Here is a 16,661-nt window from a genome sequence, read left to right on the forward strand (position 1 = left end):
TAAATAAAACTGTAGCAGAGTAGTATTATTTTTACAGTCCAATGATAATTATTTTTATATGATGTTGTTTACAAGAAGATAAAATCTGGAAATAACATATAGATGCGTAGTTTATGTGTTAGATATTTTTCTGTTCTAAGTACAATATTAATACTAACTTAATAAAAATTAAAGATCTTCTGAAAAAGAAAAACATCAAACCCTTAAAATAATCTCTTAATTTATTCAAAGGATAGTTCTCACAAGTACATTCTATTTGCAACATAATGATAAATAAAGTTGAGCTTAAGAGGGGCAGACAGTCCTACACTTCTCCCCAGTTTCACATGCTGTGCCCACATTACCTCTCCTTCCCACTGCAACAACAATAGAACTTCACTTCAGCTGCTCAGGTTTCACCCCCAGCAATTTATCAACCAACAGGGTTATAACTCTACATGTGCCTCAAAGGCTTGTCGTGCCTGTTATAATAAATATGGCCAGAAGAATTCTTTTTTGCTCCTGAGTTCTGTACTTAGCTTGTTTGAAGAGATTTTTGTTGTTTGAAAACTTGTTCTTCAATAATTTAAAGGAACCATTTCTAAGAGAAATGTTCTAATTGAAGACTTACTGAGATTTTCATTTTCTGAAAGAAGTTAAGGAAGAAGTCTGGGTTCTTGAGTCACAAGGTGGGAGCGCTGAGGGGCCGTCAGAATTCCCCTGGGGTCGTGATGGAGGGTACCAGGACTGTGTTCATTTTCTGTCTCTCCATTGCCCAGATCTGACTTAAGCTACTATCATGGAGATGCTGACAGGGTTGATCTAACTAGGTTTGTTGTTTCTATTCAATTTAAAGATAATTGGTTCTCCACAAAATGGCCAGTTTTCTTCCCATGATCCAGTGGGGGATCAACTGTCAGTCTCTCTCCTGTTCATGATGGTCTAGCCTACATTGCCTACCTCTCTCAGATCATTATAGCTTTGTGGACCTCTTTGCTTGACATTCCCAGGATCTGTTAGATGTTCCCCCACTATCTTGATCTAAGCTAGTTATCTTTTTTTAAAAAATTGACCACATCTCAGTCTAAGTGTAACTTTATCTGAGATGCTTCCTTTTCTGATCATCCTGTCCCCAAGAGTGGCTCTGTTCAAAAGTTTTCTCACCTTGTAGTCTTTACAGAAATTCACATAATCATTCCATGTTCAATTACTCACTAAATTTTTGTCCCTGTGAGATTAGCGGTGACATCTCTGACACAGAGCTATCAACTGATGAGCCTCACTAATGGATGACTGTTTTTGGCAAAAGCAAACTATTCTTGAAAATGAGGGTCATATCCAAACCACAAGCCAGTATCTAAACAGCAAAACATTTTTACTTTCAAACATCAGCTGTTAATACATGTGAAGGTTCTAATTATCACTGAAAACTTTCTTTGGCAGCCATCTAAACTTTCTCCTCTCATGTGGCAGGGATAACACATAGCTTGATAAATATATTAAGTGTAATCACTTAAGTGTAATAACTACTTTAAATAGCTCCAAGTTCAAAGAGGGTTTTAGTTTACCTGAAAAAAAAACAAAACAAAAACAAGACAAAAGCATTAGTCAATACTTGACGTCTTCTGAAAGAAGTATGAGGAAACTGCTAAAGACTCATTCCAAATAAGCATGTCTAATATTGAGAGGAGTGAATTAATACAGATGCCATGCCTAAAAGAAAAAAAGCATTTGTGGGATCCCTTTGAGTACTTCCGTTTCCCTGCCTTAGTCAGAGGTAAAGGATCTAGGAGCATCTACATATTAAATATAGCCAAGGTCTTGTTAAAGCATCCTAATCCACATTAATCTCACATGATCATGCAGTGTTTTACTCTTCCCTGTAAATTCCTCATGCATGGTTTAACAACCTTCCTTTTGCATTTGTGCTAAATTGCAGTATTTAATGTGCAAAAGGAAGGTTGTCATATCAAATAATCAGTAGCACCAACAAAACACTAGATGTGTTTTGCCCATATGCATTAGGCCCATGTACATTATACCCGTGCAACCTTGGTATATTTGTATCTATATTCCACTGGCGGAGCTTTGTGTTTGATCTGTGAGCTATTAGAAGCCCCATTACTACAGATGAAAGGAGTTAGAAAGGTCTATATCATAATGCAGTGTGATCAGTAATTCACAGGGCAGGTAATTTGCAATGACTTGCCAAGCCTTTGATTGCACCGGGTTTATGGCTATTAGCAGTTTCCCCTTTCAAATTTGTATGGTTCCATACTTCCTTTTTGACCTCTTTTTCATCATTTATGGTCCAATTTGGTAGTGAAAAAAACATAACTGCTTGCTTAGCGCATGGCTGTCATTCAAACCCCAGTGACTTACTGAGCACTTTGACATTTGTGATGATGAAAAAAATAAACTTTAAGCAGGTGGACAGAACACTAACCAGGTTCCCGAAACAATGCTTTATGGGATTCACAGTGAACCTCTGGGCTGTAAACCGATTCATGCTTAATTTTCTCTATCATTTTGATCTCAGCTTTCAAATTTGCATTCTAGGAAGGAGGCATGGCTTTTGCTAAATTGAAGTTAAATAAAATTTCCAAAAATATTGTTAATAGAGAAACCTGTAGGAACAATTGGAAGGGCAGAGAATGCTCAGCACTAAAATAACATGAAGCCAGAGCTCACATGTCTACTTTGAAGTCCTGCAATTAGGAGTAGTACTTGATACTGAACTATATAAAATTTAAGCCCTATAAAATCCTTTAGCAATGAAAACTTGAAGCTAAATGGCATTATCAGCCCCTTAGCTGTCTGAATTCGATGAATGCCATGTGAAAAAACCTTACATTGTATAATATTGTGGAGGGTTTGTGTGTGTGTGTGTGTGTTAAAATTGGTCATCTGTTGTACAGGTGTGCAGCACATCTTGATGTGAGTTAGTTTGCCCTCATGTGCAGCTTGTCTGGGAGATGGGGAAACCTGTGCAGCTCAACATAGTCCAGGTCCCCAATTAGTGTATTTGGGGAAGTATTCAAATCGGTACTACTAAGCACAGGGTACAGGCAGTCAGTGATTTGTCAGCACCAGAATCTAAATCTCAGTACTGTGAGATGCAACAGAATACATCATTCAGAGTTAGAATCCAAGTGGCAAAGATGTTACAAGTCTTATGGTAAATCATGAATATTTTCAACGTCATCTATTTCCTGTCTTCATTTTAGTGTCTAAATAACCTACAATTATAAAAATAGTTTAAAAAGACAAACATATTTTGGTCAAGGTATTTTAATATAACCAGAAAAATGCTTTACATTTTCCAAATATTATCTGGGCACTTTCAAATTGTTTATAATCAAATTTTATAGCTTCTTAAAGTTGGCATGGACATTCTAATTACACACCCACACACACACACACACACACACACACACACACACACACTATATATATATATATATATATATATATATATATATATATATATATATATGTATTGTATGAATACCTTATTTTATGGCCTCCTGGCAGAATTATTATAATCAATGTGGAAGATGCAGAACAGGTTTTATTTATTTGTGAGTGAGACTATTCATACAATAAAAGTGCATTTAAAGATCAAAGACTCTCCATGCATTCCATCCACAAATATTGACTTATATCAGGGAGCTTCTTGCACAGAGCATTGTCTGTGTCCTTTTGAGTTCCAGACAGATTAATGAGAGGCAGGAGCTTCTCTGGATGCAGAGTGAGCAGAGCCACAGTCACTGTGTACTTCCTGCTTCTTTCCTGAAACACAGCGGCAACAGCTCTTGCCCTTGCCTTTAGCAACCCACGGGTAAACTTTTCAATTTTTTTCAGAATACCCAATTCACAGACATTCGGCTGCTCCAGGAGTTTACCATACTATTTCCTTTCTGCGAAATGTGCTAGGACGAGATCAGTGACAGGAAAAATGCCCAAGACAGGAAGTTCAACTTGAAAACAAGGCAACGGTGATGCTTTATGAGTTTTACAGAGATGGCAAGAAATTTTATATCTGCTTTGTCCCCAAGGCTGGTTGTAATTTCAGTGTAGAGTGGAACTGTATCTGAGAAGTTATTGATCTTGACTTTTACCAAGCCTGCAGTAAAGCAAAGGTAACAAATAATGTCATGCTTGAAGTTGGTGAAAAATTATTTGTAGTCATGGTTGTGGGACCAAACTTGGAAGCACAGAAATCAAACACAGTGACATCCTGATTTTTTTCAGTCTCACCTAATATTTTTATTTTCTTACTTCTACTCATGAGATTTCTTTCGGTTAGTTAACTAGTACTTCCTGTTCATTTTTTATTAGATCTAACCACTACAACAATGAAACCACAAACCTGTTTGTACGTGTGTATAAATGTTGACCACTTCTTACATGTTTCACACCATATATATTACAATTGCATTTGCTTTCATCTTTTCAAAGACTTAACATGACCTTTTAGTGTAGCTTATTTAGCGGTTACCAGCATTTAAGAAAATATGAACATCTCTTAAACAGAGACCACACAGGAACCAAAGGCTAGTACATACAAACACTGGGTTTCTATGTACAAACCTAGGCTGTTTCTTCTTTGAAAGTCCATTTGACATTGGCTATAATGATATACTTGCATTAGGATGGAAGCTCCAAATGAACTCCTTTATAAAGAAGAAATACCAAGGATATTCGTCTCAGTTTATGAAATTACACTTAGCCGGTTTATTTTTCTCTCTCTCCACTTGAAACCCACAAGTTTTTATTAAGGCTGTGGTTCATATTTCAAATAGTAAGAAATTCTCCGGTCTCTCCCCTTTTCTCCCCTTCAAAATAAATCTACAAAGCACCTGGATTTAGAAGAGCAACAGAGATATATTGGCTATTAACTCAAAAACTAGCAAACACATCCATAATAGAAATAAATAGTGCACACTGTAATCGATGAGGAGGCAACAACCTATATTGTTTATTGATTCATAAGGTTAAGATTAAAGTTGGATTCTTGAGTATGTTTATCAACACAGTTTTTTCTTTAAAGCAGTAAGTGAACCTGGAATCCCACAAGCCAATCAATAAAGTTTAAAAGCTTCAGTGAATCTAACCCATAACAGGTCCTTGTTTGGGGAACATGCTCAAGAAACACATGTGCCTTTAAGAGGTCTTGAAAGACTTTACACCCATGGACCATTACCATTTCCAAACACCCTGCAGCATTACCAGCCCAACATATGCTGACTGTATATCACTGTGACTCTCACTAAAGCTCTTTTGACTGGAGTGCTTTTAATACCCACTTTCTCAGCTGAGCTCAGGAGTGATTTGTTTTACATGCCACATTAATCCTTTCCACATTTTCTGGATGAGGCAACCACAATTCCACTTGTGAGGTGTTTCTAAAACACAGTTATAGGAATAAAGCAGCAGGGTCCCAGCTTTGACAACTTCCCTCTAGGCAGCTGACAAAGTGGGCTATCATGCTTTGCTTTAAACTCTTCAAACAAGCAATTGTGCCCAGCCACTAGGGTGGCCAGCCTTCCAAGTCTGTAGGAGGCCCTATTTATTGAAGGCAATTTACTCTCAATTAAAACGCTGTAGGAATCTTTAGAGATGTAATGCTGTATTGATAGTAATGCATATTAGTATAATGAAGATCCTGAAGAAAGGGAAAGGGATGGGAGAAATAAAGACACTTAAAACACACCCCTGCAAAAACAACAACAAAAAAAGCTTATATGTACACTTTCCCCACCATTCAACGAGAGCGTTTCCTCTCCTTAATAAATGGACAATTAGTGTTCAAAGCACAGGCTTTTATTATGTGGTAATTTTATAGTTCTGACTTTAAAAGCAACTGCTCGATTCCTTTCTCAAATGTATTCCAAGGCCAATGAACTTGTATTACATGTATTTATGAACTTTTCTTTATTTTTAATGTTCATTGAATATAAGTAATGTAGGTTTTGGAAATTTTAAGTTGTCAACGAGGTTAACTGATTGAACTAACCAACTGTTTAAAAAGGTTTTTTCATGTCAGCACTGGGCTGATTTTATTAACTTGTTAGTATTATGCTCTGAATTTTATGTGTTAGAATGGAACTGTACAAGCAACTTGAGGCCAAAAATTATGCCTTTATCCAATCCTAATTTATTGTTCGTCCTCATAAATTTTATTTGCAGCTTCAATGGTCTGAAGAAAGCAATAAGTCATCGTGAGGAGAGTTTTACATAGTTTAGACAGTGTCCTCATTTTCACTTGAAATTGGTTCAGGCCTTTTCTCTGATGTCATTATCATATGGCTAATCATCTGTCTCCAAGCAGAATACTTGAGTCAAATAGACGTTCTTCTGCTGTGTCTAGGATATCCGTTCCATATAGTCAGGGCACAAAATCTTTCCACAAGTTCAGTAGGAGTTGATGCAATACACAGGAAGCATTGGGAAGTCTGGAAATGGAGGTAGACTCTAGCTGTCCTCTTAACCTCTGACTGTCTTTCTAAGACCATCAATCATGAGTAGGTCTCCAGTTGTATCCTGAAGAATCAAATTGTGCACCTTGGAATCAACTTGGTGTCATCCCCAGGCTGAGGTCCTGGACACCAACCATTCCCTGAAGTCTGTCATGCTCAGTTACCATTTACAAAATTTGTGATCATTCACATGCATTTTCCCACATTCTGGGCAAGAGTCTAGCACTCGAACAACAAGAGAAATCAACATTTACTTCACAGGAAAATGCCTATAACATTTTCCTCTTTTAGTATTTAAGTTTCTGATCTTTTAAATCATATCTATGCATATACATTATACACACATACATACATATACACAAATACTTGTGAATTTATATGCATAAGATATATAATTTAATATATATTGTAAATATAATCAAATAATAAAAAATGGTACTTAATTATAATCTTTTCTTCCACCTTCTCTATCAACACTTATCAGGGATCCTGAATTTAAATATTAATATATAATTGAAGGTAGTAAGTGGAATTAGATGCTTAGAGCTGATGATTTGCAGGTGTGAATACATATTTGTGTATTAACTAAGTTTTATGAATTTAAAAAATTGTTTAAACAGCCAAGCTCCTAAAATTTGAATTTAAATCTATTGACCAACTGACAGGGAAGTATGACTCCATTTTATTTAGGTGCATTTTCAAACTGACTTAAGCAAAAGCAGATTTCATTTGAGAGGTCTTGTCTCAGCGTCTAGAATCATCTGTTTTCTGCATAATTTTAAGTATCTTCATTGTCAATATCTTTAAAGAAGTTTTTTCTAGATTGCTTTTTACTCTTAATTTATGCATCTTCAAGAGGATCTAGAATTTCCTGGCAAGGTTAGCATTGTAAGAACAATGATTTTTTCCTCTTCTTAGACAGTTTCCTCAGCTGAGTTTGGGTTCATATTTAGTTTTATCCACTAAAATTGCCCATTCGTTTCTTGCCATTGGGCATTTTTTCAATCTTAACAAAAACCAAGTCCATATTATAGGCCTGTTGGCCAACATTCCAGGTAAATGAACGGTTTTAAAGAAAAATGGTGCTATTTTTCAAAGTCTGACATTTAAAAAAATACAAGTTCAGAATTGAAGGCTTCAATAATTTTTCCATTCCTATATGCTACAAGAAGCAAATGGTTACACAAATGAATACATCTGGGATTGTTTTCCAGCTGAAATTCCCCACCAGGGAAAATATTTAGAAATAAGGCTCCGTCTTTGTGTTGGAACTACAAAGGGCCAGCCATCTTGATGCCTTTCCAGGTCATTTATTGGTTTTCCTCATATTGTGTGGTGGCTTTACTGCACGGGTGCCTATGCTTCTCTATCACCATTAGCAACCACTTACGTTGGGTCTGTTCCAACTTCCAAATCTGTTTTGTGGTATTTATAGCTTAAAGCTAATAAGGGCACTCACTATTTTTAATATAAATATTAAAATATATTTTGCCATGGAAATCTAGAGGAAATGATTCAAAATTAAAAAGCAGATATATTAAAGAATAGAGTACCCTTGCCTTTAAATTGCTAAGGGAGAGTGGTGGTGGTGGTTGAGACGTGGCAGTTTGATTTGAGAGTCCCAGAAATGTAGTGATGGAAGCATATGCGCATGTTACATACATGTATCGCAGCATTGTGCATATGCATGCATATACTTACATACATACATGTGAATGAGTTCTAGACATTTGAAGCTGTATATTTTGTTGAATGAGTGAGAAAACAACAGCAAATTTGTTTACTTATTTTGAACTCTTTGACTTTATAGTGCAAAACTCCAAATGCATGCATTTGGATGCATCTGATTTGTGTTGGCTATCAACTTGAGTTTGAAAGGTCTGTTTTGAGATATAAAATTTGTACCCTATTTTGACTTTATATGAAATTAGAAGATACTTAAATACCTGTAATTTAACAAATGAAAAGTAAATACTATTATTATGGCACTTTAGTAAACATATATGTAAGGGCATCACATTAAACACAACTTTACAGCCTGTTCAAAAGTCAGTCTAAATTATACTTATAATAATTTTCTTAACCTTAAATGTACCAGTTTGTGATTCTCTTAGTCTTATTTTCATTTTAAAATATACCTTTAACATCATTTTTACAAAGTGTTGAGTTTAATAAGTTTCTTTTATCTGTGATTTACCATACCAAACCAGGAGTTTTCAATATTTTCCTTTAATTCACTAATTACACACAATTAAATATTTTGATTAGGAAAAATTTAAAGTAAAATAAACTATTTTAAAGTACAGATAAGTTCCTTTTAAAATTTCATCCTTAAAAATTTCTAATTTAATATTCTGACATACTAGAGAAGCTAAGTTTCATATGAGAAAATTATGCTGCATTTTTAGTAGTGTTCAGGTTATGTCTGGGAAGAGGGATTGTCTATTATATTTGTGTCAAATGCCAGTTTGGGGAATTCTTCACATCTTCCTTCACAGTCTCCTTTGATTGCATTATGATTAACAACTTTTCTTTCTAACGTTACAATTGTTGACCTTATTTTTGTCATAAGAAACATTTGCCTGTTTCAAAGCAGAAGCTATTTACAGCAGGCTGTTTTGTTTTTCCCATTTCGATGCTTTGAAGTTGGGATTTATTCCGGGGAAGGAAAAGTAGCTACACAGTATTATTTTCCGAGTTTGTTTTATTTCACATTTTAACCAATGCAAGCTGATTGGTTCAACAGCCCTTGATGACTACAGAGAGATGCCAGCTGTCACGCACATTCATTTCCCATGTGTGCTTCTATAGTTAGGTCCTCTACTTGTGTCTCTGACATCTTGTTTCTGTATCAGTGTTGAATATTTCTATTCACCTTAACTATAAAGTGAAACAAGCTTGAAGGAGACAGCAGCTATTTTTAGGTTGTGTGGATATATACTTACCCATACATATTGCTTACGTTCCTTAATTCTTTCCTTAGAAATTCATTGAGTATTCATACAAATTTAGAAAGATCTAATATTTTTAAAATGTTTTATTAATCATACTCTCTGGAAATTTACTGTGTATCTTCATGAGATTTCTTTACTATTTATGGGTAGAATATTAGAGTCATTGTCTTGTACGAAGTAGCTCTTTTTGCAAGATTCTTACTTATGCTATATCTTTGCTTGAAACATGTCTGTTTTTATATGGCTTTTATTACTAGAGAAGATAGCTTATTTTTCAAATGACTACCTCATTCTGGCTTGTTATAATTTATAATAATGATTTACTTTTCCTAAAGATTTTATCAACCTATAGGAAATTGACCTTTTGTTTTATCCCTTATTATTTGTACTTATTTAGTGATTTATTATGACTGAAAATGGTTACTTTATATTAATAACTTTTTGCTGTGCTGTTCAAACTTCACAGTCTTCCTAAACTGCTTTTGGCTTCTGATGGAAAAGATGTTTGACCATGATTCCTAACTATATTTTTAGTAATAGATTTTTAGACTTTATAACAAGTCCATCTGTTGAGATACATTTCTCATTCTTACCTTTAATCTATTAATGGAGTGACTTTTATTAATACATTTTCAGGTAGATAGTGAAATGTCCAGGAGTGCAGGGTAGTCAGACACAAAGCACTGGTACAGAGCAGAAGGTGTATCGTGAAGATATGGGCAGAAGGATGCTATAGGATGGGGTGTGTGAATGAGTGGTATGAAAGGCAGGTGGTTTCCGTGCTTGAGTGACAAGATACCTCTTGATAAAATTAACAGAAAGGAAGAATGGAAGAATACACATTGGAGTGGGCTTAGAAAGGATGAAGGGTGTATCTCATAAACATTTATCAAGTTCTATATTCATAATATATTTTGGGTTCCTATGTGTTTCCTACATTCATGGAACTTGTTACACAATACAAGGAAACTAGGATGTAATTTCTGTAATTCAGTCTGAAAGACTTTTTAACCATTATTAATATCCAGAAGTATCCTCAAGTGACATCATTATCTGTGTGTTGTGAAGCTCAGATAAAGTCCCATGATGCATAAATACTACAGCAGCTGTATGTGAGGACTTGTTCTCAGTAGCAGAGAAAGAAACTCTACTATTCACATAAGCTTCTAGTCTGACAAGGTCAAAGATCTCAGTGCCGTAGATCAGTCAGACTATGGTGTCAGAGCAATAGTGCTGAGTTCTGACAAACTTAGAAGAAAACTGGGCCATTTTATGAAATTTTTTAATAATTTCATACATTTCCCGAGTCATTGTATTGCTTATACTTCATTAAGATCCCTTTCACATGGATAATGCTGTGCACCCGTCCACCATAAACAATGTATTAAAATGCATGAAGATTCTTAGAAAATAAGTATATAGTTTTGTTGTTTTCCAGGTGACATTTAGCTGTTCATTTGTCACTTCAACTTTAATTCTACTACTAGCAGAGTCAGTAGTAGTGAAGGATTTGTGAATTCCTGGGTGACAGAAAAAGATATGTGTGCATTACTGGTTATTACATACCTTTGATGCCATTTTCTCTAATGGGAGTAGGTGAACTAGTTCAGAGAGAAAAAATATATTAGAGAAGAAAATATTGTGGACAAAATTAAAGAAAGTATTGTGACCCTCCTTACCCCCAGAGGTCATCTGCTGATATTGGTCCAGGAGTGCAAATGAATAAAGACCTGGGTAGTTTCAAGGATTATATAGATTTATGTGTGTGCTTGTGTGTGTGTGTGTGTGTGTGTGTGTGTGTGTGTGTGTGTATGTGTTAGTGTGGGAGTATTCAGGATGGGCAAAAGTCATTGGCTGAAGGCTTCAGGTAACAAGATGCCTTATAAGCATAGGTAGGTATTCCAGGAATCTCAGGTGGGTGCTAGCTTACCTAGTTCTTACCTAAAGAAAGGAAGCTGAACCTATAATCTAACTAAGGCTATGATATGTAAGCAGGATGTTGAAGAGATGCTGCAGATGACTGGTATGTTGTGTTCATATTAGTTGATAAATGATCAATCATTACTTTTCCAACCAAGAAAAACCCTCCAATAATTAGATCTCAGAACAGCATATTTGGCAACTTCTTTCTATGAAAACAAATTGCCAAAAGACCTTGAAATCCTAAAGATTATCCAACATTCAGCACTAAAACAACAATGAGCCTTAGGGCCAAGAATAGCTGAAGAAATGACATGCATTTGCTCCATGGAAGTTAAACTTTTATAAGATTACAGACGTAATATGCAACTATATTTAATTCTTATGTCTAGGTCCATCTGAGAGCCAATATAATATATGCTAAGTAGGCACTGACCAACAATTAAATTGATAGAATGACCCAGTCAACAGACATCACACAACCTCTATCCTGGACAGACTTGTGCACTGTGCTTGTCCCTTTATGAATGCTTTCTACGGTCTTTGTAGTAAGGTGCTCATACATCATTGACCATACAGACATGTCACTCATGAAGATTACGTTGACATTAATAAATAATAAATAAATGTTCACCCTGCCGTGTAAAAAAACTTATATTGGACAAAATAGATCTTTTGGAAAAACTAAGCAGCTACTCAGTCCTTGCAGAGAACCACCATTGGTCAAAATGCAGAGGAGTGGAGCCCAGTCCAAACTGATACATCTACAGCACCACCCTTAACTGGAGGCTCAGGAGTCATTTAGTATCAGCCAATAAACTGGTGGGCTCTTCCCTGGGGAAGACAATTTCTCCTACTCTTCGCATCCCCCTACTTACCTATAGTGCCTCATGTAGTGTTGAGGCCTCATAGCCTTTCTCCATTTTAATATCAGTTGTTCTTGCCTTTGTTTACCACATGTTTACACAGTCATGTTGGTGATGACTTTTAATCAGAAGACTTTGTCTTCTAGCTATATCACCTGGAGCACATGCCATTACTAGTGAAATGTAATAGGCCAGTATCAGTACCCTCTAAGTGTTCAATCCCAAAAATGTGTTACACCCTTTGAGATTTTTACTTCCTATTTCTAAATACACCTTTGGTCCAGGTGCCCAAAGAAGTATCAACAAAACTGTTTGTCTTCTTTGATGTTATTTTGCGCGGAAATCACAGTCACTGACCAAATGATTTGAGGAGATTAAATTCTGCTCCTTTTATGATGTTCTAAAACAGCAGGGTTAAAGGCTGCAGCAGCTGCCAGCTGCAGAAAACCACCCCTTTCATGTGCTGCTGCCAGGCCCAGCCACAGGACTGATTCTGGAGAATTCTGTAGTAGTGCCATTCTGGAGGAAAGAACCCGAGTCTTAGCTTTTAGTGCTTCAGTGATATTTCAAATATATTTTATGCACATATACAATATTTTTAATTAGGTGTATTTCTAATTGTTGGTGATGGAATTTCAGTGGCTGGGAGATTATTCTACACTCTGCAGGCAATCCAACATCTCTGTTGGTTCAGTACCACTTTTTCAGTCTGACAGGAACAGAGGATCCCTCTTGATCAAAGCTTTGCAATTTTATTTTGATACAAACTAATTTATATAATGTCATAAATGATTAATACTCATATGTATTTGTAGACACATGTATTGGGACATATTTTAAAATATTAATATGTAAATCATGACAAAATGAAAATAGCTATGAAGGGGAGATTTTATTCTATCCTATCCTATGTGAGCTCACATTGGAAGTGTTTTCTTCTCTGTGCTATTTGGTATCTTTCTGAGGAGCTGCTTTGCACCAACTACCTAACAACAAGCTGAAGGGTTTACAAGCTCCTAGAGCTCTGTGTCTGGGACAGAGACATACCATATCACATAGACACAAAGCTTACAGACCCATTGGCCACACAGACAGAGTTGGGGCTTCACTAGTTATATGAATGACTGCAATCATTAAGAGGCGTGAAACACTAACATGATCAAGAAAACTACAAACACACAAGAGCAAACTTGGGAGGTTGGGGATAAAACCACCACTGTCACTAAACAATTGCTGTAAAGCATGTTTGAGAGAAGTTGCTCTTGGTCTGGATTTAAAGAATATTAAGATATTCTACAGACACACCAAAGGAGAGAGCTACCATATTTCTCAAAAATAATTTCCCTGGAAATATAGATGTTATGGCAGAGTACCAATTACAGTTATCTAGATAGATGTGTATATGTGCATGCACATGTTTGTGTAAGTGTGTGTGTGTGTGTGTGTGTGTGTTGTTTTAAAGAAGTATGAATGAGGAATGCAATCAGAAAACAGGTTTGAGCATATCAGAAAATATGCTAAGCTTAATAGCAGGATCTTAGCTTTGCTTACAACAAGGAAAGAGTACAAACTGTTTGAATGAATCATGTCAAGCTGGCACACTATTAGATTTGAGCCCAGAACATCGAAAATAGAAGCAGGATCCATTTCTTACAGACAATTATTTCTGAGACGTCTAGTATTTATAAATACAAGCTATACCTCATCAGTGTGATAAAGAGTGCAGAAAACACAAGAGAAAGAAGTGACAGGTGGTAGGGTGAGAGACTGAGACAGGAGAGGTCATGCTTCCTTTGAATTGACAGGGCAGGGCAAGGGGAGAGGGAGGGGAAGTGGGACAGGGAGAGGGAGAGAGATTTCCATCTCTGAAAAGTAAAGAACTATGAGGTTTTCTGGGACTACCGTGGGAGGTAGAAATATATATAATATACATATTATATCAGGCTTTAGACTTCTACTTTAAAACAATTCCTTAGTTTTCCACAGCCTTTGACATTCCCAAGAAAGAACAGTGCCAGGGTTCCTGCAGGCAATGTATTATCAGACTTCCTGTGAGCAGTTAGTGTCTTAAATCAGTTTCAAAGGATATCCAGGCACACTGAAGATGACCATCCAAAAGCTTTTAGTACAAGACATAAATGTCAAGAATAAATCAATTTACATAAAAAAGAAAACAAGACCTGCAATCCTTCTTTTTAAAAAGAGACATATTTGTTTTTATTTTATGTGCTGGGTGTTTTGCCTGCCTGTACTTGTGTGTAGCAAATTTTTTCAGTGCCCTTGGAAGCTAGAAGGAGTCAGATCCCCATAGAACTGGAGTTAGAGAAGGTTGTGAGCTTCCATGTAGTGTTTGGATTCTGAGTCTTCTAAAAGAACAGCCAGGGCTTTTAATTATCTTTCCAGGCCTATGAAATAATTCTAACACTGATTTATCAGTGAAAACCATATAAGCTAGAGAATTTGAGGTTTTGGTTGATATCTTCTTTTTTAAATTGAGCTATTCAAAGTTAGTGTATGGTAGAGTATGGTAACCTTGCTCCACTGAAGATCAGATGGAAGAAGAAAGTGTTCACACTGATTTCCTTATCTGTGCTCAGCACTTACTTGGTATCAGGTTCCATCACTTTCCACCTTTTCAATGAAACAGTGAACCACATGATAATTCCCTAAAGAGTGTTTTGTTAAAGTTCTGAATGAATGGCTTGGTGTCAGAAAAGCTAAATGATGTGATCGTGGATCTGATGATGATAGGCAATAGATTTTGCTTAATTATTTTAGCAGAAAATACTTTTGATATAAATTTTATCCTCACCAAAGTACTTGCAACTCCGTTGCCTAATGATTCCTGATGGCTTAGATTAAATCAAAACAAAAGAGAGAGAGACAGATGCTTGGTTATGTCCTGATTAAGTCTTCTCAAATTCTTCTTCAAGATAAATGAAACAGAAGTGCCATGGTGAACAATCATAAAAAACACTCTAGAAGTGGGACGTTTTAGTCCTTTAAGATATGACTTCTCCTTAATCTTAAAAAGCCCTCATGAAATCAATGTTACAGTTCATAAATCACTCGATGCCCCTTTGATTATTTATCACTTTTAACAAATGACAAATAAAGATTTTATTTTGTCAAAAATTGAAATCTTCACTGCAATGTGAAATTTGCACAATGCCATGCTGTGTGAGGGATGGAGAAATCTCTATATAAGTTTCCTATGAAGCCTAAAGTGTTCATAGTTTTCCTTATTCATGCTTAAGTAATCTGTATTTTTTTTGATAACTTCAGTAAGGCTCATGGTTGTCCACATTTGCAATGCTGTTTTTCTTCCCCACAAATTATATTTTGACATTTTGGTTGACATTTTGACAAGTTAGTAGCATCTATTCTTATTAGAGATCTGATAATAATAGATGCCACATGTCTGTAGCCATAAATGAGCATTTATTGAACAAATAAGTTAATAACAAGGTTCAGACCTTGTTGCACTAGTTCTATATTCTGTAAATAAAACAACCTTTTCTCCAAGAATTATTAGAACTTGAAAACAAAACAAAACAGAACAACCACAACAACAACAACAAGAGAGAAGCCATCACACCTCAGGTGAGATTTAACTCAAATTCCATCTTGTCCTAATACATGGAAATGTTAGCATATTCTTTAGGACAGTACTTTAGTGGTGAGTCAAACACAGCCAGCAGGAGGGAATTCTAAGGAGATCATTTGCCTTAACATGTTGGGCTTTCAACAAGTCCACAAGCACATGAGATATTTTTAAATGGTTGAAGGGATTGTACAGGTCATTTTTATTCAGAGCAGATAGTTTTCTGTGCCAGTTTTTGCTGTTGTTTTTGGGGTTTTTCTGACACTTTCATCCCTGGCAATCTTATCTAGGTCTGTTGTGCACTCGAGGTTTCCTGCAATTGGAGGCACAAGTTGAGGATTATATGCAAAATGTGATCAGTTTTGCTGATGAAGTCACAATTTATCTCTCGGGACTGACATGGAATTACTTACCCCTATTAGCTCAAAAGGGGCAGAGTAGGAATCTATCACATCTCAGGTTCATACGGACATCTTATACATTCAATTTAGGAACAAGAAATTGGATGAGAAGTTTGCAGGTGAGCAAAGAAAGTGATTTAGTAACATATCTAGAAGCTGTAAGTAGATACTTGTATTTGATGAATACAATACCAGTCCTTATCACAGTAGAAGGGTGTCTTACCCTTACTACTTTTATAAGTAATACTCATTTCTAGACAATAAATTTCCACGAAGAAATAGTTTATTGCTGTTGTAGGATTGTTTCTTCATTATGAGATTTCATAAGAATGTTAGTTTGATTCTGAACAATAAAAAAGTTCAAAAGGACTCACCATCCCTGACCTATAACTATATTACAGACCAACTGTGATAAAAATTGCATGGTATTGGTACAAAGACAGGCAGGTGGTAGA

The sequence above is a fragment of the Micromys minutus genome (genome assembly GCF_963924665.1).
Source record: "Micromys minutus genome assembly, chromosome: 1".
Classification (NCBI taxonomy): domain Eukaryota; kingdom Metazoa; phylum Chordata; class Mammalia; order Rodentia; family Muridae; genus Micromys; species Micromys minutus.